This window comes from Ciconia boyciana, chromosome 2 (assembly GCF_034638445.1).
Source record: "Ciconia boyciana chromosome 2, ASM3463844v1, whole genome shotgun sequence".
Lineage (NCBI taxonomy): Eukaryota > Metazoa > Chordata > Aves > Ciconiiformes > Ciconiidae > Ciconia > Ciconia boyciana.
In genome coordinates this window covers 126312979-126321458 of record NC_132935.1, presented here as the reverse complement: position 1 = coordinate 126321458, position 8480 = coordinate 126312979, and positions in this window count along the sequence as shown.

The window sequence follows — 8480 nt, the reverse complement described above, 5'->3', positions numbered from 1 at the left end:
CAATAGCCACCCAGGGCAGCTGCACGCTGCGACATCCAGAGCTAACTGGGAACTCCCACGGGGCTCCTGGCTCAGCACGAACGCAGGCTGGATCCGTATGCGGGATGGCATCTGAAGGCAGGTAAAGAGAAAATTATTGCCTTGACTCATAGGTGCCTCCTGTAATTTGAAATGGGAAGTGGAAATATAACCTGTTGTGATGGTCTGTGCCTGGAAGCTCACTGAACCAGAGACTTTCCAGATGACTCAGAGCAAGACAGTCATTTGCCGAGAACTGCTGTATCAAGGATTTGGCAGGATTATATAACAAGCAGTTGTCCTTCACTGCTGATAATGTGCCTTCTCTGCGAGATTTATTCTTACAATTGACCAGTTTTGAGGAACTGCAATAAAACAAAATGGCAAGTGCCTGGTGGCATTTTCAGGATGCTCCGAGCTCCTGCCCAGAACAGACCTATTATTTGTTTCAGGACATTGTGCTACAGCTGTTCAGGAAGAGAAGATAAAATTTCACTGCTAGTCTCATGATGCCACCCATTCCTTTGTAGTGGTCCCGTTTAACTTGTGTTTAGCATGGTGTACCTCGCTCTTTAGCAAAAGCACTAAAACTAGTTGTGGAGAATGTACCTGTTTCTTTGCAGTTAAAATGGCTAAGGTTCGGAGAGTGATCTCATTGCTTTTTGGGAGCTGGGGCAAAGCTGGCTTTTGTGTGCTTGAATTTTCCTATGTCTCTTTCAGTGCCCCTCCTGGAAAAGTTTGTACTGGATTGAGCGTTGGTGAAAATTGTCAGTGTTTGTAGCTGGAGATGAAGAAGATTCCTTTCTATCCTCAAAGAAAGTGTTTGCATTCTCCCAGTTCAGAAAAAAACCCAGAAGAAACAGGAATGCTCCTTTTTGTTAATGTCTGATATCACCTTTTGGAGAAGGTAATTGATTGTGGCAGGGAGTTCCAAGAATATTTTCAGCCCTTGGAGCTGTGTTTGAGACCCTAGCTGGGAATCACATGTATTCAATGATGTTCACGTAACAATAGATGAAGTGACCATGATGATTTTATTAAAACTGTAAGTGCCTCACCAGGAGGTTTTGTTGGTGTGCCCATGATCACTAGAAGGAATGAGAGAATTTGCTTCATTCCTTCTTATTCGTAATGGTTTAGAGCAGAAAGTTCTTACTCTGACTTACTGTAGAGAGCCAGTTTTGCCGCACGTGAAGCTGGTAGCTGAATCTGACTAAATGCCTGTCTGTCTTTATTCGTGAGGCTGATAATATCCAGCTCTGTTTCCATCCCATCAAATACAAATGGTCCCTCAATAGGAATATCATTGTGTCAGGAGTAATCTGGGCAAGTTGCTGAGGCATAACACAGGCCAAGATTCAGGACAGCCAGAGAGGTCAGTATTTCCACTGCTTGTACAAGTGCCAAAATTACAAGTGTAGATTAGTTTGGATCCACAGCAATGTTTGTATCCAGAGATATCCCACAAACAGATTTCTAAGACCCTATGAAAATAATTTAGATCTTACACTGGCGTTACATGATTATAACCTTTTTGCTTTCAATAGAGTTATTCCAGATTTATCTGGAATCTGAGTTATTTTAAGAAGCATTGTGTATTTGCAAAATAGTTTGAATACCTCAGGTGTGTTTCTAGTAGGCTTTCACTCTTGCTAGCAGTGCTTTGCATAGAATTTTATGAGAGAAACTACATTTGTTTTAACAGTTAAGTTTTTATAGCTGGAAGCAATTTTCTTTAGTGTAACATTTCAGAAGCCCTTTATGGCTAGCGATATTTCATTGAATGCCTGAAGATTGAGACCTACTGCATGACTTTATCATGTATAAAGCTTATTATCTGACATAATTTGGTGTATAGCAGGCTTATTTATTTAAAAGGTCACACAATCATATTTCACCACTGGTAATGGCATTTTTATCCATTTAATAGGTTTATCCTAAAGCATATTTATTCCTAATGCATTTTATTCTGAAACCAGTTAATAACTTTTAACTCTTCAGGCTCTCAGCAGAATAGAGAAGCCAGCATTTCGGAAGAAGAATTTCACCAGTTGGGCCTAATCCAGGAGGACACAAGGTCTGATACAATGTTCCATTTGTCATCTCCTGATAACAACTCAGCACCTTGAAGCATTAGGCCTTAAATCATCTTTTGACCTTCAAGTTAGCCAGGGTGAGACACTGATTAGGAAAAAACCACTGTGCTATATAGAGCCACTGAAAGTCTGAAGCTGTCCTGGCCCTTAAACTGCCAGCTATCCTTCGGGTAGTGACAGGTAATAATTCTTGGGGGCAAAATCTGTTTTGGTTTATTCCCCAGAGAAATTTTACTGATTTGCATACAGTTGCCTTTGTTTTGCATGGATGTAAAAAGGCAGTCCTCTCTCTCAGGGCCAATGCACGGGGACCAATGGCACCTGTAATGAATGGCTGTTAATTTTCTACAATCTTGGGCTATTTAGGGCCCAGCTACAGGTAGCATTTGCCTCTGTTCATGACTGAGCTGAGTTTTCTCTGGGATTTTCCTTGTAAAATATGCCAGTACTCACAATAAGCTTGTGCTGCTCCAGAGGAGAGAAGCAAGGGTGATACACAAAACCTTGCAGGAGCTGTGGGTGACATTTCTGACTTTGTGTCCCCTCCATACGGCCTGCATAGTTTTCCCAAGACAAGGAGAAGGCGTCATTTGCATCTCTGCTCTGCCCAGGACTGAGCTTTGTGTTTATGTTACACTACATCCTCCAAGGATTAACATAGTTTACAAAGAGAAAAAGCAAACTGGATTTATGTTTTGGTGGCCCAGAGGGTTCAGAAGGGAAATGCTGGAGCTGAGCTACATGACTTCTGCAGCAATGGTTTAGAGCCAGTGACAGCAATGCCGCCACACTGGGGATGTCCTGGCCAGCACCGTGCCAGCATCATGCAATGCCAACGTGATCGCTGGCAGCGTGCAGCTTAGGTAACTTCCTAGTGAGCATCGGTGCTTTGAAATAAGATGCTCTGCAGAACACTGTGATACAAGAGAGTTGGAAAAAGGCAGAAGAAAATCCAGTCTTAAAAAGATTTTTATTACAAAAGACACCAGAGGGAGAAATGCAGTTGCCCCTGGAAGGGATTGGGTGGTGGGGAGAAGGGACTGGCATCTGTCAGAGCGAAAGGCAGCAGTTGTCTGCTGACTGTGCCTTCAATACAACACTGCTGATGCCTTCTCCGAGGCAGTACAACGCGTCCTTAGAAATCACCTGTAGTTAAGTCATGTAAGTCTCGGTGTTTCAGTGAAAGTAAAGGGTAGCTCTTTGTGCATCCTTTGCACAATCCATTCTGCTTCTCTGCCAAAGATCACGATTGGCCTGATCAAGCAATAAATATTCTCATCTTTGTTTCCTTTGCTGATGATTTTATTTATGGATAAATAGATGATGTACCAGCAGATTAAGTACTTATAGCACAAAAAGGAAAAGGTGGGCAGTGATATTACTGCCATATAATGTAGGCTTAATTAATGCAAAATTAATGCTTTGTCTTTCTGGACTAAAGGTCCAAGTCCTCACCTTCCATTAAAATCTGTAGGGGCAGCTGAGGCTAGTTGTAATATGTCACTGTTGCATGAGGTTATTTCCCATCATTTTGACCAGTCTAGAAGGCGATTTGTGTTATCAATTTGTGTGAATAAAAAGCACCCCTGCAATAACACTAGGTAAGAGAGAAAAGCAGAAGTGTTACATGCTTCAGGCCATAAACCAACTGCTAAAAAGCTGAATCAGGAAGAAAGTTACCCTATGGGCGAGTTAGTATATAACTGTCTATTAGGAGCTTTTATACCTTCCTCCAAGGCTCTGATACTTGGCACTGAGAGACAGGATGTGAGTGCGGGGGAACGGTTTGTGAGCCAGTTCCTCTCTTTCGGTTATACTTAGCCCCGTGACTACACCGCTCCCGGTACCTAAGCTAGTTGCATTCGTGTCATGTAGGCATGCCCTTAATGGGTAGGCTTTAAATGATTCTATATTTAGCTTTTGCTTCTTCCTAAAGCGTTCTGCACACATTCAGCCTATGAAGGGATCCGATGACAAGCTGAAGACCTCTGGGACCTCCTTATCAGGATTTCTCTTCAATAGAGAGAAAAAAAAAAGTGCAACAATGTGAAGAGTTAGATACATACGTGAAATAGAAATGGAGAATAAGTAGGGCAAGGGGTCAGAAAACACTGTGTAGGGCTTGACCCAAGCTGACTCTAATCGATAGAAAAATTTCCACTGGCTTCCAGAGGCTGAGATTAGTTAGATGAGTTATTGCTATTTATATCATTTAAAGTAGGAAAGAAGTCACGGTTATAGCTATCATTATAATGACTTTTAGAGGGCAATATTTAAGCTAGTAGTTGAAGATAGCAAGTAAATCTTTGCTTTAAAGAAGCTGGAAATGCAAGAATAGGTTTGGTATCAGTTGCCTCACCTAAGAGAAGTGTCCCTGTATGAACTAGTTCCACCTGCAGTTGTGGAGCACAAATTATTCAGGACAGACAGATTACTGAGGGTTTCAGAAGGATCCTGTCAAACAGACTGAGCGGACAGAAAAATAGTGACAAAGTATTTTATATGGGGGAAAATAACTTTCATTATATGCAAACCATTGTAAGCTGTAAATGACCAGGGAAGAGAACTTGGACTCACTGTAGATCTGTGCAAATGTCAGCGTTGTTCTGAGCATCAGTCAAAAAGACAAATAAGAGGTTAGGAATTTTTTCCTGAGGTAATAAGGAACAAAGAAACAGAAAATATCAGGAGCTGTTGGGGCTTGAAAAGATGCTGCTCCTTGGCACTCTTCATGTAAACAAATTTTTTTGTCTTTGCAAAGTATATGTTTGGGGATCAAATTAATATTATTGTAAATGTGCCAGGCACTGAAGAAATCCAACTCGTCCAAAAGCAGACAAATGCCTGCTGATGGAAACTCCTACGTTCCTGGCTGGTGTGTGGATGTTACTGGGATTAGGAGGGCCTCTCCACAGGGACAGAAAGGTGCAGGCATTCTGTCCCAACCTGAGCAACCACCAGCATTTCAGGCCTGAGGAAAAAGAGTCATCAGCCTCCACATACCTCTGGTGAGGTGGCCAAAGTGCATCCTGTCCCACTATCCAGCTATCAACTGCACTAACAGTTAAGTCAGCATTAGTTGCTGTAACGCTGTTGTGCTGTCTCCCATCCAGAGGTAGGAGAGTCTGTAGCACAGGTGGGAGTCACTCTGCAACCTCTAGAATTTAAACATGCATTTTTAGCTGCTCCACGTGTGAGGGGAGTGGGGGGCAAGAGGAGGAAATGTTTGTGTTCCTTCCCAGGGGTGGGAAGGGGGTTGTAGAAGCTTTCTGTCCCACTTTCTGTGGTTCTTCCCCTCTTCTGCCCCTTCATGTGTCAATCCCTCACTTCAGTCTCTTCCCAGAACCACAAGACTTCTGCAGAGAGCAGCACCTTCAGCAAATGGAGGCTGAAGGATTCAGAGGACTGACCAAACACAAGGACTCCCAATCACTCTTCAAGTGGTCATCCTAGTGCCCACCCATCCTTCGGGTTGAAGAGGTGCCACGCCACTGTGAATGCCAGCAATACGCCGCCTCTCCATAATGCCAGGATTTGTTTTGCCCTTCATGGAGGCGTGAACAACATGGAGGGAATCACGTCTCCTCGTGGGGATCAGGGAATATCCACTGAGCATCACATCTTGAAGGGAAGTGGCAGCTCAGCAAGTAACACTAGAGCTTTAGGGGCCAAGCTAGGGTCAAAGAGAAGTGTTGTGGTTTAACCCCAGCCAGCAACTAAGCACCACACAGCCGCTCGCTCACTCCCCCAGGTGGGATGGGGGAGAGAATCAGAAGAGTAAATGTGAGAAAACTCATGGGTTGAGATAAAGACAGTTTAATAGGGAAAGCAAAAGCCGCGCACAGAAGCGAAGCAAAACAAGGAATTCATTCACTACTTCCCATGGGCAGGCAGGTGCTCAGCCATCTCCAGGAAAGCAGGGCTCCATCACGTGTAACAGTTACTTGGGAAGACAAACACCATCACTCTGAATGTCCCCCCCTTACTTCTTCTTCCCCCAGCTGTATATGCTGAGCATGACGCCATATGGTATGGGATATCCCTTTGGTCAGTTGGGGTCAGCCGTCCCAGCCGTGTCCCCTCCCAGCTTCTTGTGCACCCCCAGCCTCCTCGCTGGTGGGGTGGGGTGAGGAGCAGAAAAGGCCTTGACTCTGTGTAAGCACTGCTTAGCGACAACTAAAACATCAGTGTGTTATCAACATTATTCTCATCCTAAATCCAAAACACAGCACTATACCAGCTACTAGGAAGAAAATTAATTCTATCCCAGCTGAAACCAGGACAAGAAGCCCCTCAAGAAGCCCAGGCACCACACCTTGGTCAGCAACCAGAGCCACAGGTTATTATGCCAGATGTTCATTTTTGTGGAGTTGGGAAGAAGTAGGTGGAAAGAAGCTCCAAGAAAAATTTGGCTCCTGTATTGCAACCCATTGGCAGAGCGTTGTCTTTCCGCAGGTTACAGGGCAAAATAAAAACCTTGATGCTCTCTAAGACAATTTTCTCCTCCAAACACTGAAGTGCCTCTCATGGACTACTGTGGCAGTCCATACCTTTGTGCTGACCAGAAGACCTATAGCACAGGAGTGGACAGGGGCATTTCTGAGACCTTCTCCATTAGGAACTCCAGGATGGGAGTTACACTGGTTGCCCCATCCTGTGGCTACTCACAGCCAGCTCTACCTCCTGGACCTTCTCAGGAAACACACCTTTTGGCTTCCTCTGATGTTGTGGACAAGAATCCTGAGAGGAAGGCTGGGTGGTGAGCCCATTACTTGCTTTTGCCGTACTCTGTCCCTAAGAGAAGTGCTTGGCTCTCACAACCCACGTGTGCATGGGGAGCCACCTCAGGGAAGGAACTAGAGAGGATGTAGTATGGGAGCATAGGGAGCAGTCCAAGGTCATTAAGGAAAGGGTTGATCTGAGATATGAGACAGAAGCAAAATAAAGGCATTCTTGAAGACAGGTGGGGGGTGGCTCCAGGGCTGCAAAGTGCGGCGCCAGAGGCAAGAGCAGGCTGAAACTGCTATAATGATCCTCAAGAGTCTCAAAAGCGGATGATAGAAGATATTAGAGGCTGGAATCCCTCTGGGAGGGACAAAGTCCTGTCCTGGCGGTAAATAGGAGAGACTGAGATTGGGAGCGATAGAGTGACGGCCTCTCCCTATGGCATCCTACAAAGCTGTGTACGTTGCCTTTCCCATTTGTCCCGCCAGGCAGGAGCAGCAGCATTTGTCCTTGCCCACAAAGGAAGTGGAGGAGCAGTCCTTCCCTTTATTGGCCACTCTGAGGAATGGAGTCCATAGACCCGAAAAACCTGGAGCCTCGCTTGAGCACCACAGACTGCCTGCAGGCCAGGTAGACCTTTGGTCTGAGTGCCAGTGTCTGCATACTCACCTCTGAGTGCATCACTTCCACCACTGCCTGCAAATTGAAGTCTCCTGCCTTATCCAACAGCAAGAGCTGAAGTTCTGTAGTTTTTTTAGCAGTCTCGGTGAACATCTCAGGGTGGTAATCAACTGGTTAGTAAATATTATGTAAGCATCATGTCTAATCCTTATGCTCTGCCAAAATCCAAAAATAACTACAACAAAAAAAACCAACCCAGAGACAGAGAATGCACGGGCAGAGAGTACTTGCTCTGCTGTTGTTCCTGATGTTTAGCTTGGTTTCCTAAGAGAATTTGATTTATACACTATCTTCTCCTTTGAGTTTGTTGGCCAATTTCAGCTGTTGAGAGGTTTGACATGGCAGGATGGGCTAATCCCAAATATATCAAGTTTGTGCTCGGTCCATGAAGACCAGCAGCCAGGCGGAGGAGCGAGACAGAGACCCAGCCAAGTGCCCTGAGCATGGGAGGGGAGGGTGGGACATCGTGCCCCATACCTGGCCATGCCCGGGGCAGGCAGCACCGCTGGGCAGCCAGCCGAGCAGGCAGGGGCTGTGCGAGAGAGCCAGAGGGCAACGTGGTGGGGCTTAGGAAATGTAGTTTGGAGTTGGTATGAGGAGGAGAACTGGGAATATGAGGAGGACAAGAAGCTTGCGCCGTAGGAAATTGGGGATGGAGGGCCTGGAGATGGCGGTGGGTGCTGTGTGTGGACCAAGAGGAAAGCTGGATGCCTCCCGGCCGCTTGGCCACAGGCAGAAAAACGGGAAAACTCACCCGTTTACCATATTGGAGAAGTGAGGAAGCTCGCCCAAACTGACCTGTTTACCTCATTTGAGAAGAGAGGAAACTCACCCAAATTAGGAAGCGGTAAACTACATTTAGCTGCGTTTAACCTCCGCTTGTTAACCTCATTTAACCCCACCGCCTCCTCCTCAGTCTGGAGGTCAACATACACCAGGAAGCGAGGCATCTCCCTCTGC